Below are 11,945 nucleotides of genomic sequence, written 5' to 3'. Positions count from 1 at the left end.
GAGGGAGGGATTGCATTGGGAGTTATACCTGATATAAATGATGAATTGATGGGTGCTGACGAGTTGATGGGTGCAGCACACCAACATGGCACAAGTATACATATGTAACAAACCTGCACGTTATGCACATGTACCCTAGAACTTAAAGTATAATAAAAAAATTAAAAAATAAATTTAAAAAATTCAATATTAAAATGCTATAATTAAAAAAAAAAAAAAGAAGCGCTCAGTTAAATGCTTGTTCAAGAGCCCAGGGAGACACATCAAAGGTTACTATTGGTTTCTTTAGGTATGTTGGCGAAAAAGAAACTGGCATTTATTTGGGGAAGGTAGACCCAAAAGAAACTGTCCTCAGCAAGCTATAGCTTAATGAAGCCCTGGATGATTTGAGTCAACTCTTCCCTTCACCTTTGCTAGCTTTAAGGACTTTAATGGCAGAAAACTTGATAAAAAGTACTTGAGTTACTCACTTTCCCATTCAAAAAGACTTTAAAATTTAAGTGACTGCAATTGTGAGTGTGTGTGTGTGTGTGTGTGTGTGTGTGTGAAAGAGAGAGAGACAGACAGAGAGAGAGAGAGATGGAACTGATTGGCCAACAGTAGAACATTTGTGGAGGAAGAAGAGTTCATTTTATTTTATGACTGCCCCATAGCAAAATGCTATTTCTATTCCTAATGCTATAACATGAAGTCGCCAGCTGCAGGAAGTGTATGGATTACTTACCTCCTCAGAAGCATAGATGTAAATACATACATAATCATTGGGGCTGCTTAGAGTTTGGTCTGTTTTATTTGGGGCTGGAGTTACCCATCCCCATTTTTTTCCAAGCTACAATGTTGGAATTCAAGCTTTAACTAATGTTTTCCTGGTGGATTTAGTGCTTAGTAAAAGAGCTATATTGACAGCACACAGCGAGAATTTCTATTTATAAGAAAAATAAATTTGTGTTCTCTCTCCAGTTCCACTGCTCAAAATTACTCCTGAAGGGATAAGGACACCAGGACATGCCACTGGACCACTGAAGGTAAGGGCTCTAGGGAGGGAAGATTAGATGCAGCCCCAAGTCAACTCACTTGCTTATTGTTAAACACAACTGAAATGCCAGCTTCTCCCACCTGTCACTTCTTTCCCTGGTCACCTGCTTATAACTTGTCTGTAACATGCCACCTATGGTAGCTTTGCCTTTTTTTCAGAATACCTGAAGGTAGTTCAAGGCACTGCATATTCCAGGAAGTGAATGGCCAGCATCTTTCCTAGATTTTGACCACAGTTGTGATTTTAAACATTTGCCCTGTGTCATACTGTGTCCCAGCCTTCGTTGAGAAAACCTAGTCACCGTAGTGTTGTGTTGTTAACCTGAGTCTCCCCACTGACTCCAGTTGCACTTCAAACTCTCCTTACTTCGCTCATGGTTCTGACCTCTCCCCACAGCGAGCAGGTGCCTCCTAAAGTGATTCTAGTCCCTTCATTGTCATTCCCCCTGAGTTTCTGCTTCTTCATTTTCAAGAGCTGGCTTTCTCATTTCCTGTTTAACCTGCTAGGATTGCTTCTCCAACTCTACCTATAATCATATATTTCAAGATTGCATTTTCTTTATCTGCTAGTTTCTCTTATTGAAATCCTTCCAATAATAAAATTCAGGTTTGTAAATAGCCACTGTAAGATCACTAATTGTTCTAGAAAGAAAAATAACATTTAAAGCAGGAGGTGAGAAGCAGGCTTTCTTAATGATTATGATGTCTACCCATTTCCAAACATTCCCAAGGGATAGTAAGGAATCTTGGAGAACTCTCTGTTCCATCCTTGGCCTACTCTCCTCACTCTCCTCCTGTTCCCTGAGGGATTATGTTCACTCTCATGATTTTAATCAGACTTATTTATATGCTGGAATTAACAAAATATCTACATCTCTAGTCAAGACATTTCCCTGGAACTCTGGATGAACATATCCAACCAAATACCTACTGGATATTGTCACATGGATTCTCAGTATTAACATGTCTAAAACTGAATTCAACTTCTTTTCCTTTCAAAGAACGTTTCCTGTAATAGAAGTGGTAAATAATTCTATAGTACTTTCTATGTATCAGGCATGATTCAACGCACTTTCCACATATTTACTCACTGGATCCTCACAGCAATCTTAAGAAGTACATATTATTCTTATCACCATCCTATGAAGAAACAATGGCACAGAAGTTAAGTAACCTTCCCAAAGGCAGACAGTTAGCAGTGGCAAAGCTGAGATTTGAATTCGAGCTGCCTGGTTCCAGAGGTCATGCTTTTAACCATTGTGCTATTTCACTCTCACACCAGTTAACCTGTCACCAGGAGTGGACATCTAGGAATCAGCTGTCACCCTCCTTTCACTTCTTCATCTAAGCAAGCTTGTGTTTCTCTATTCCATCCCTCTCCTCTCAGATGCAGTGCTCCATTTTTGCAAACCATTCTTTGCAAAATGGAAAGTCATTCTTAAATGACTCCCCAACACAGAGAGGACTGTGTCTGACCCTGCCCTGCTCCTTAGCTTTACCCCTTCCCTTCTCTACCTGGAACAAGAGGCTCTAGCAATGCTCAGTCACTTCCCATTCCTTTAAACACAATGCCATGCTTCTCCTATGGATTTTCTCATGCTGTCCTCCTGCCTGAAATGCTCTTCTCTTTTCCAATCACCCTCCTCCTAATTCCTGTTCATTTGAAAGCTTCAGTTCAGTGTCCTTTTGCCAGTAAATCTTCCCTAACATCTCTACCACCACCGTTTACCCTCCAAGTGGATTGGTTCCTCCATCCTTCTCATGTGCTTTGTGGTACATCTTTTGATCTTCGTTTTTCTTTTCTTTTCTTTCTTTCTTTCTTTCTTTTTTTTTTTTTTTTTTTTTTTTTTTTTTTTTTTTTTTTTTAGATAAGGTCTTGCTCTGTTGCCCAGGCTGGAGTGCAGGGGTGCAATCTTGGCTCATGGCAGCCTTGAACTCCTTGATTCCATCATCTGGAATCAATTATTTCTATTTCATTCTTCATTCTGTTCATTTCTCTGCCCCCTCCCACCAAAACTCTTTGTTCTCTGAGGTCTGTGACTGCACTCGATGAATCTGAAATGCTCTAGCACCTAGTTTGGTAACTGGAGAACAATACAAAATGGATAAATTTTTCATGGGTGAGTAGACATAAAGAATGACTGAAAATAGAGTGCCATATGGTATTTATGCACTAAATATGCATATGTATAAGGAAAAGAAGGGTCAAGACATGCGTGGGTCATTTAGCGTGTATTTATGAAACTTCTGATTTGCACCCAGTCTTGGTAGTTTGCAGTGATGGACAATGTGACAAACAATTGTAATGAAAATAGGATCATTCCAAATAAAAGCCAAAATATCATTTCATAAGTGGGTTTGTTGAGCCCAAGTCACTCTCTAGCTGTGTCAGTCATCTCCTTGGGCAGTGTCATGAATTCTCTTGAGTCTCTGGAGTTGCAGGTAATACCAGAAAAGAAGGGCCTCTGCCGTTTGCTCCAGGAGGGCTTCCCTCTCAAGGCAGGTGAGAAGCCCCAAGGTCTGGCTGCCCTGACGCTGTTCTTACAGAGTCTCTGGTTGGCAGGTGTGCTGAACTGGACTTCTCTCCATATGAAGCTCAGAAGCAAAAGTGGCTTAGAGACAAAAATAAATAAAGGTCAAAGTCAACTTAGACTTTTCATCATGCTAATGATGTATCCCAGATTACAAGATATGAGCTTAGCTCATCAGAGTGCTGCTTTGAGGTATGACCAAAAGCATAACATTCCTCAGAGTTGTCTGCATATAATAATTAGTCATCCATTTAAACATCTTATGAGAATCCATAGATGCCAGTCATTGTGCCACATTCTGGAAGTGAAAAGAAAAATAAGAAATACATTTTGCCTTCATGAAGCTTAGAGTTTGGTGAGTGAGAAAGACAAGAAAAGGCATCCAAAAGAATAGTTCATGGGATAAAATAATTTTTTAAAGAAAAAGAAAGAAAAGGCATAGTTACTTGAAATCACATGGGGGATGGGTTATAGGGAAGCAAAAATCTTTGTGACAGCATGTGAGGAGGGTCCCTAATAGAGAGTAAGGGAGTGGGAGGGAGAAACAAGGACCCTCCCACTTCCCCTATATGTCTTGCCCTCTCAAAACAAAATGAGAATGACTAGGCTGAGGACTTGCAATTTATCTTCCCATAATTGGTAAACCACTGAGCCAGCATAGGTGTGATGCTGGGCTATGAATGATGGCATGAATGCTCCCTGGTGTTAGAAAGTTCCAGGAGAGTGTGACAAATTTCCATCATTTGTGAATACCACGGAAAATTGCAGGGGGTTAAGTCACTTCGTCAGTAGCCCCAGAACATCCACCTGCTAGGTGAGAGGAAGCCCTAGCAGCCAGACATGTAGAATGGACCCTCCCTTGCTTAGTGAAGACTGAAAAACTGAGAAACAGCCTCAGCCAGATGTCTCACCCCAGAAGACAGAGTAGGTGAGGCCTCATTTCCAGTCCCCAAAGAACAACAGATATCCCCTACAAAAAAGCCAGCAGCTCAATGTCCAACCCAGAGAGACAAAGAGAGTGGAAAGGCTAAAGTCTGAGGTAGGACCTCAAAGTATAGGCTTAAAGTGAAAATAGAAACAGGCATGGCCAAGGCAAGTTCCTAGATCAATCACTATAAAGACTGAGGATATTGTGCTACCTACCATATGCCAAGAAAAATGGTACAAAGTGAGTCTTTCGTTCGCCCAAACCCCACCCCAAAACATAAAGTATACGTAAAAATAGTAGAATTGCCAACACAACATGAAGCCCTTTAGCCACCATCCCTCTTCCAAGGAAAGTGTGAACCCAAAGTCCCTTCTATTTATAAGGTAACCATGTGTCCTTTGTCATGGGGCAGTCTTGGTTTACAACTGTCTCCTGGAAAATTTATTAATATCATCTTCTTTCATTCTCAAAAGAGTTCTGATATGGGCTATAAATTATCACCATATATGAAAATTCTGGAGCCCCAATTGTGGCAGGAACTGGGCTCAACACATTTCTTTCTTCCACTATGATGTTTAATCTCACTATTTTCATCTCTATGTTTACAGATGAGAACTTGAGGCTTAGGCAGTTTAAAGAGCTTTCCCAAAATCATAGAGTCATTGAATGGAAATAATGGGAATTGACCTCAAGCCTATCTGAGGCTAAAATTTGAGCTACAATTATCTATATTTCTTCAGTGAAACACCACTCCCTTGGCAAGAGCACGAAACGTTGTATCCAGTATTAAACTAATGAAGAAGTTCCATGAGGAATTGTCAGACAAAAATCACTGTGTACTTACTGTATTCCAAATAACCATGTTTTAATGTATTTGAATTGGGTCTCAAGGACAACTGCTTTGACAATAAAAAGAAGCTAGCATTAGGGATTGTGTTTCAGGAAGAGGAAGCATGGGTGAGAGTGAATATGGCTGAAAAAGAACTTATGGATGTTTAGTGAAATGAAAATAAGGATGTTCGGGTTTGGAGAATAAGCAGAGAGTAACCATTGAGGGACTTGACTAAAGACTTGGACTTCACCCTTCATGAACTAGGGATTCCTTGAAGGCTCCTACCCAGGGAGAAATATAAGATAAGCATCCCAGAGACTGGTGGGGATGGGATTATAGGGGATTAAACTGAAGGCACTAAACTGTTCATGAAGGTCAAAACTAAAGCAGTAACAGTGGGGATGGAGAAGAATGGTGTGGTTTGACAGTTTCTCAACAGACACACAACAATGGGCATATCCCAGTAACAAAATGGGTGAGGGAGGAGTGACATAGATGGAGAGACCAAGAATGATGCTCAGTCCCATTAGTGCTTCCCAGACTTCCCACTGCAGACAAATACATCAGATTTTCCAGGCAAGAGGCCTGGTAGTCTGATTATATAACAAGGGCTGGGGTGGTACTTATCATCTGGGAAGTTGGGAAAACACTGGACAAAATGGATAAAATTCTCTTAATACAGCCAAGGATAGAAGAGAAGGAAGAGCTTTCATTAAAAAGATAATAAATTCATTTTGGAAATAACACTTTAGATCCAAGATAACTGAGTTTTTCAGTGTTAGAAACTAAGGAGAGGGCCATGCTTGAAACTTTAGATTTAGGGGATTATTCATGGATACATGATAATGGAAGTCATGCCTAGGGATGAAGTTACTCTGGGACCAGATAGTATGATAAAAGGAAACAAGGACAAAAGTTCAAACAACAGTAACAGTTAAAGAACAGATGTGGGAGAAAGAATCAATCTGAGAGAGAAAGAGATTTTAGAAGTCAGAACTAAGAGGGGGTAATGTCAGAAGCTAAAGAAATGTGCTTTTCAATGAAAAGGGAGTAATCACCAGTATCAAATGTCACAAAGATTAGGAATTTAAACTATCCCTTGAAATTGGCACTTAGAAAATCATTTGTAGCCTTTCCAAGGCAGCTAGATTACAATGAAACTAAAAGTAAATGGGAATGAGAAAGTGGAGACAAGCAGCATTTGCTATATTTTCTATGGTCTTGGTGGAGAACAGAAGAAGTGAGGAGTGAGAGGATGATATGTTCACAGGGATTTGGGGGTCAAGAGAGACTGCTTTTTTCTGGTCTGTCAGGAGTTGTCAAGGAAGCAAGGGATAGAAACCCGTACAGAAGAGAAAGAACAGGAAACCATGGCTAGAAGCCCACAGACCTAGTAGATATTATTTTGTGTTTAAAGACACATAATTATGTTTGAGGGCCAAGGGAAAGGAATCAGTGAGAAGTGAGATGGTTAGCATGTGAGGAAAAACTGATAAAAAAAATAGATGAATGGCTATTACTTGATATATGACAAGTAATAGATGAATGATAAGAATTGATAAGTAACAGGTGAACGGCTATGAGGACAAGAATAAGACTGTAGTATAGATAAGGTTTAAAAGGAGGAATGCATTTTTTCTCTAAGAGCAGAGGAAAGAATAGATGAAATTAAGGACTTTCTGTTGAAGAAAAAAGTATTTAAAGAACACATGCCTAGTGATGACCTGGTCCCAGTACAGTAGAAAATCAGGTCAGCTATTGAGAGGAAGACGTAGGTATTGAATCAAGAGCCTATGGTGATAGCTCCAGTAAGAAACCTCTGGAAGACTGGCAAATTGTCAGTTTGAACCTCTTGGTTCAAAATCCTCTCCTTGCTCTATCCACCAAGCCCATATTATAATCCATATCCAGTACTAACAAACGGCCACCTCCCACACTGAAAGCTTCATCTTAAATCTGACTTCAAAATGTTTATAAAGATTTCAACTTTGGCCAGGCACAGCGTCTCACACCTGTAATCCCAGCACTTTGGGAGGCTGAGGTGGGTGGATCACTTGAGGTCAGAGTTTGAGACCAGCCTGGGCAACATGACAAAACACCGTCTCTACTAAAAATACAAAAATTAGCCAGGCATTATGACGGGCGCCTGTAATCCCAGCTACTCAGTGGGCTGAGTTAGGAGAATTGCTTGAACCCAGGAGGTGGAGATTGCAGTGGGCTGATGTCATGCCACTGCACTCCAGCCTGGGTGACAGAGGGAAACTCCATCTCCTCTCTGAGATGCTAGTGAGCCTTAGATAGTGCTATCCTAACATGGTTAGCAATAAACTAAGCTTTCCTTTCTCCACTGAGAGTTCTGGTAACATTCTTGGGAGCCAGCCAGCATTCAATTATTATTTCTAACATAAATGAACAGAAGATACTTAGACTTTCCTTAGTGACTAGAGACCAGCCATTGATGTGGTAATTGGTTTTCTAAAGATAGATTTTCAGAAATGGGAATGCTGAATAGTTTAGGATTCTTGATTAAATATATACATCTTACATATGAGAAAACTGAGGCTCAACAAATGCAAATGATATGGTACAAAGAGATGAACAAATGGAAACCTGAAATGGGACCCCACAGTGCTTCTCTATAACCAAGGAGGCTGCTTTCTCTTCTCTTTGCTGCTGGCTTTCTGCTACTCTGCTCACTAAACAGTAGTTTCTATTAGCAAGCCCACCTACTAGCAGCCCTGCTTCTACTCCATTAGGGATATCGCCCTCCTTAAAAGACAGGCATGGGTGAGTAAGGGAGAGTCCTCTACCAAGAGGGGCAGTGCTTAGGGCTGACAGTTAAAACTGAAAAATGTAAAATATGGCAGGCAGAGTTCTAAACTCAAGCCAACGAAGGTTGTCCAAATGAAGCTCTCCATCTCCAGAGCCCCTTTCCCCCCCCAAAAAAAATTCTCTGCTGAATATTTTTCTATTTCTTTGCCTTTTTGCCTTTCTTGAAAATAGCTCACCTCTCCTATTACCAATTAAAGTTCTACTTTTGCTCATATTATTAGCCTAACCAATGACAGTGTTATGAGCACAATATTTGTTTCATTTCTTTCACTCTTCAGGAAAATTTGGTTGCTTTCTTGTTTTTGGACTACAAAGACACATTTTTTTTCCTTTTTTTATTTTACTTTAAGTTTGGGGATACATGTGCAGAATGTGCAGGTTTGTTACATAGCTATATGTGTGCCATGGTAGTTTGTTGCACCTGTCAACCCATCATCTATGTTTTAAGCCCCACATGCATTAGGTATTTGTCCTAATGTTATCCCTCCCCTTGGCCCCACCCCTGCGAGGCCATGGCGTGTGATGCTCCCCTCCGTGTGTCCATGTGTTCTCATTATTCAGCTCTCACTTATGAGTAAGAACAAGTGGTGTTTGGTTTTCTGTTCCTGTGTTAGTTTGCTGAGAATGATGGCTTCTGGCTTCATCCATGTCCCTGCAAAGGACACGAACTCATTAATTTTTATGGCTGCATAGGATACATGTGCAGAATGTGCAGGTTTGTTACATAGCTATATGTGTGCCATGGTAGTTTGTTGCACCTGTCAACCCATCATCTATGTTTTAAGCCCCACATGCATTAGGTATTTGTCCTAATGTTATCCCTCCCCTTGGCCCCCCACCCCTGCGAGGCCATGGCGTGTGATGCTCCCCTCCGTGTGTCCATGTGTTCTCATTATTCAGCTCTCACTTATGAGTAAGAACAAGTGGTGTTTGGTTTTCTGTTCCTGTGTTAGTTTGCTGAGAATGATGGCTTCTGGCTTCATCCATGTCCCTGCAAAGGACACGAACTCATTAATTTTTATGGCTGCATAGTATTCCACAGTGTATATGTGTCACATTTGCTTTATCCAGTCTATCATTGATGGGCATTTGGGTTGGTTCCAAGTCTTTGCTATTGTAAATAGTGCCACAATAAACATATGTGTGCATGTGTCTTTATAGCAGAATGATTCATAATCCCTTGGGTATATACCCAGTAATGGGATTACTCGGTCAAATGGTATTTCTAGTTCTAGATCCTTGAGGAATCTCCATACTGTCTTCCACAATGATTGAACTAATTTACACTCCCACCAACAGTGTAAAAGCCTTCCTATTTTTCCACATCCTCTCCAACATCTGTTGTTTCCCCACTTTTTAATAATTGTCATTCTAACTGGTGTGAGATGGTATTTCATTGTGGTTTTGATTTGCATTTCTCTAATGATCAGTGATGATGAGCTTTTTTACATGTTTCTTGGCCACATAAATATCTTTTTTTTAAGAAGTGTACAAAGCCACATTTTTATCATTTGATCTCCTTCTTGGATTTTTATTTCCTTATTTGCTGTTATTTAGGAAATCTATAACTACCTAAAGCTTGTTTTAATTTCTAAATAAAATAGTTACTTGTCTCTCTGTCTCACAGTGATGAACACATAGTTGGTATTCAGTAAATGCATCTTGGATCAGAAAAGACATTTTCTTTTGCCAGATATATACATATATATACACACATACATACACACACATATATACATATATACATATATATTAACCCTTGACCTATATAATCCATGCAACCAGATTGATAAATGCTATAAGTGTAACTACCAATAACTACTAATAGCAATGTACAATGACAGAAAATTACAAGTGTAACTACCAATGACTACTAATAGCAATGTACAATGACAGAAAATTGCTCTGTGTAAACCGTTGTTCTAAGATATTAACCTGGGTTAACTGATTTAATCCTTAAATCAACCCTGTAGGGGAGGGACTGTTAGTAGCCTCTTTTTCAGAAAGGGAACATGAGACACAGAAAGGTTGAATAATTTGTCCAAAATGAAGCAACTAAAAAGTGGCCGGACTAGGATTTGAACCCAGACTGTCTGCTTTCAGTCTCTTAACCACTGCACTATACTAAGGACCACTATTATTTTATGTGATTTGCAAATGTAAAAACAAAAACAAATTATATGATTAAATTTGGAATTAATAGTTATTTTTTGGAATACATTTGTTCATATAACTTTTCACAAATACATGGCCATTTTCTATGCAACAACTTTTAAAGAAAGATTGTATAATTCTGAAAAATGAGAGATAAACCAATAATTTTAAAATTCCATGAAATATTTTGTGCAAACCTATCTTGCTTCCACAAATGAATCAAAGTTCTTTCTTTAGCTTTGACTAAACTTGACTTTCAGGATGATATACAAAGAGAGAATGTGATTTATCCTCCAAAGAAAGTAGGATTCCAAACATTAATGACAGTGGCAGAAAAATTAGGAAATGAATATCTTTGCATTTCTAAAGAAAAGAATGCCCAACCCAGGAAAACTCCTGGGCTGCATTTATCCTCAAATGTTGGGGTATGTTTTCCCCACTGCCATCCTATTTCCACCTGGGAAAAGAGGAAAATCTTGGCAAGTGACTGTGAACGTCCATTTTATTCTTCTTGAAGTAAAATACATCTTCTTTGTTCTTTAAGGCACTGCCTCTGTGCTTGTAATTCTTAACAATCCTTCCTTTACAGGGACTCTTAGTGGCATAGAAAATGGTTGCCAAGAATTCAAAACCCTCACAAGTCATAAGAAATTATATTTGAGTGAGAAACTGCTAGAATTGTTTTAAATCACCCAATTTCACGTAGTTGAGATGTGAACAGGGGAACGGAGGTGAAATGTAAGCTTTTAAAGGAATGTTAACTGCTATCACCAGGGAAAGATACATATATATATGTGTGTGTGTGTGTGTGTGTGTATGTAGTGTATACACACACACACACAGACACTACTGTCAGTAAAAATATGGATATGTTCTCTAGGATATATGGGGAAAGCCAGATGGGAAAAATGATGGAACAGAAAACAAAAGGCCAGACAATACAAAATCTCTGTTTAATAAACACAGCTGGGATGCAGCTGAAGTTGAGAAGACAGTGAAGCTACCTTTCTACTCACAAAGAAAATCTGCTATTAGTAGAAGTAAAATTGCATGTTTGGTGAAATTGACATTTTCATGTCAAGAAATAGGCATGATTATTTATTCCCAACAGCTTGTAGGATTTAGCATTAAAGAGAAATTGCAAGAATCAATGACTGCCTAAAGATAATGTCTACTGACTTGCATGGGAAACACATAGATATAAAAAGAGGAAACATGCAAACCTTTTGTAGTCATAAATGCGTTCATAAAAGCAGCTATCAGAAATAACTCAATGCATTTGGGTATTTTAATGTATGCATAATATTCTTAATTAAGAAGGATAAGAACTTTTAATTTCAAAAACAGGATTTATTTTGTCTCTTTTTTAACATTGGAAGATAAAACTTTATTTATTTGTTTATTTTATTATACTTTAAGTTCTAGGGTACATGTGCACAACGTGCAGGTTTGTTACATATGTATACATGTGCCATGTTGGTGTGCTGTACCCATTAACTCATCATTTCTATTAGGTATATCTCCTAATGCTATCCCTTACCCCCGCCCCTCCCCACAATAGGAATTGGTGTGTGATGATCCCCTTCCTGTGTCCAAGTGATCTCATTGTTCAATTCCCACCTATGAGCGAGAA

This window comes from Rhinopithecus bieti, unplaced genomic scaffold (genome assembly GCF_001698545.2).
Source record: "Rhinopithecus bieti isolate Rb0 unplaced genomic scaffold, ASM169854v2 scaffold_10716, whole genome shotgun sequence".
NCBI classification, from domain to species: domain Eukaryota; kingdom Metazoa; phylum Chordata; class Mammalia; order Primates; family Cercopithecidae; genus Rhinopithecus; species Rhinopithecus bieti.
Note: the sequence above shows the minus strand (reverse complement) of the source record.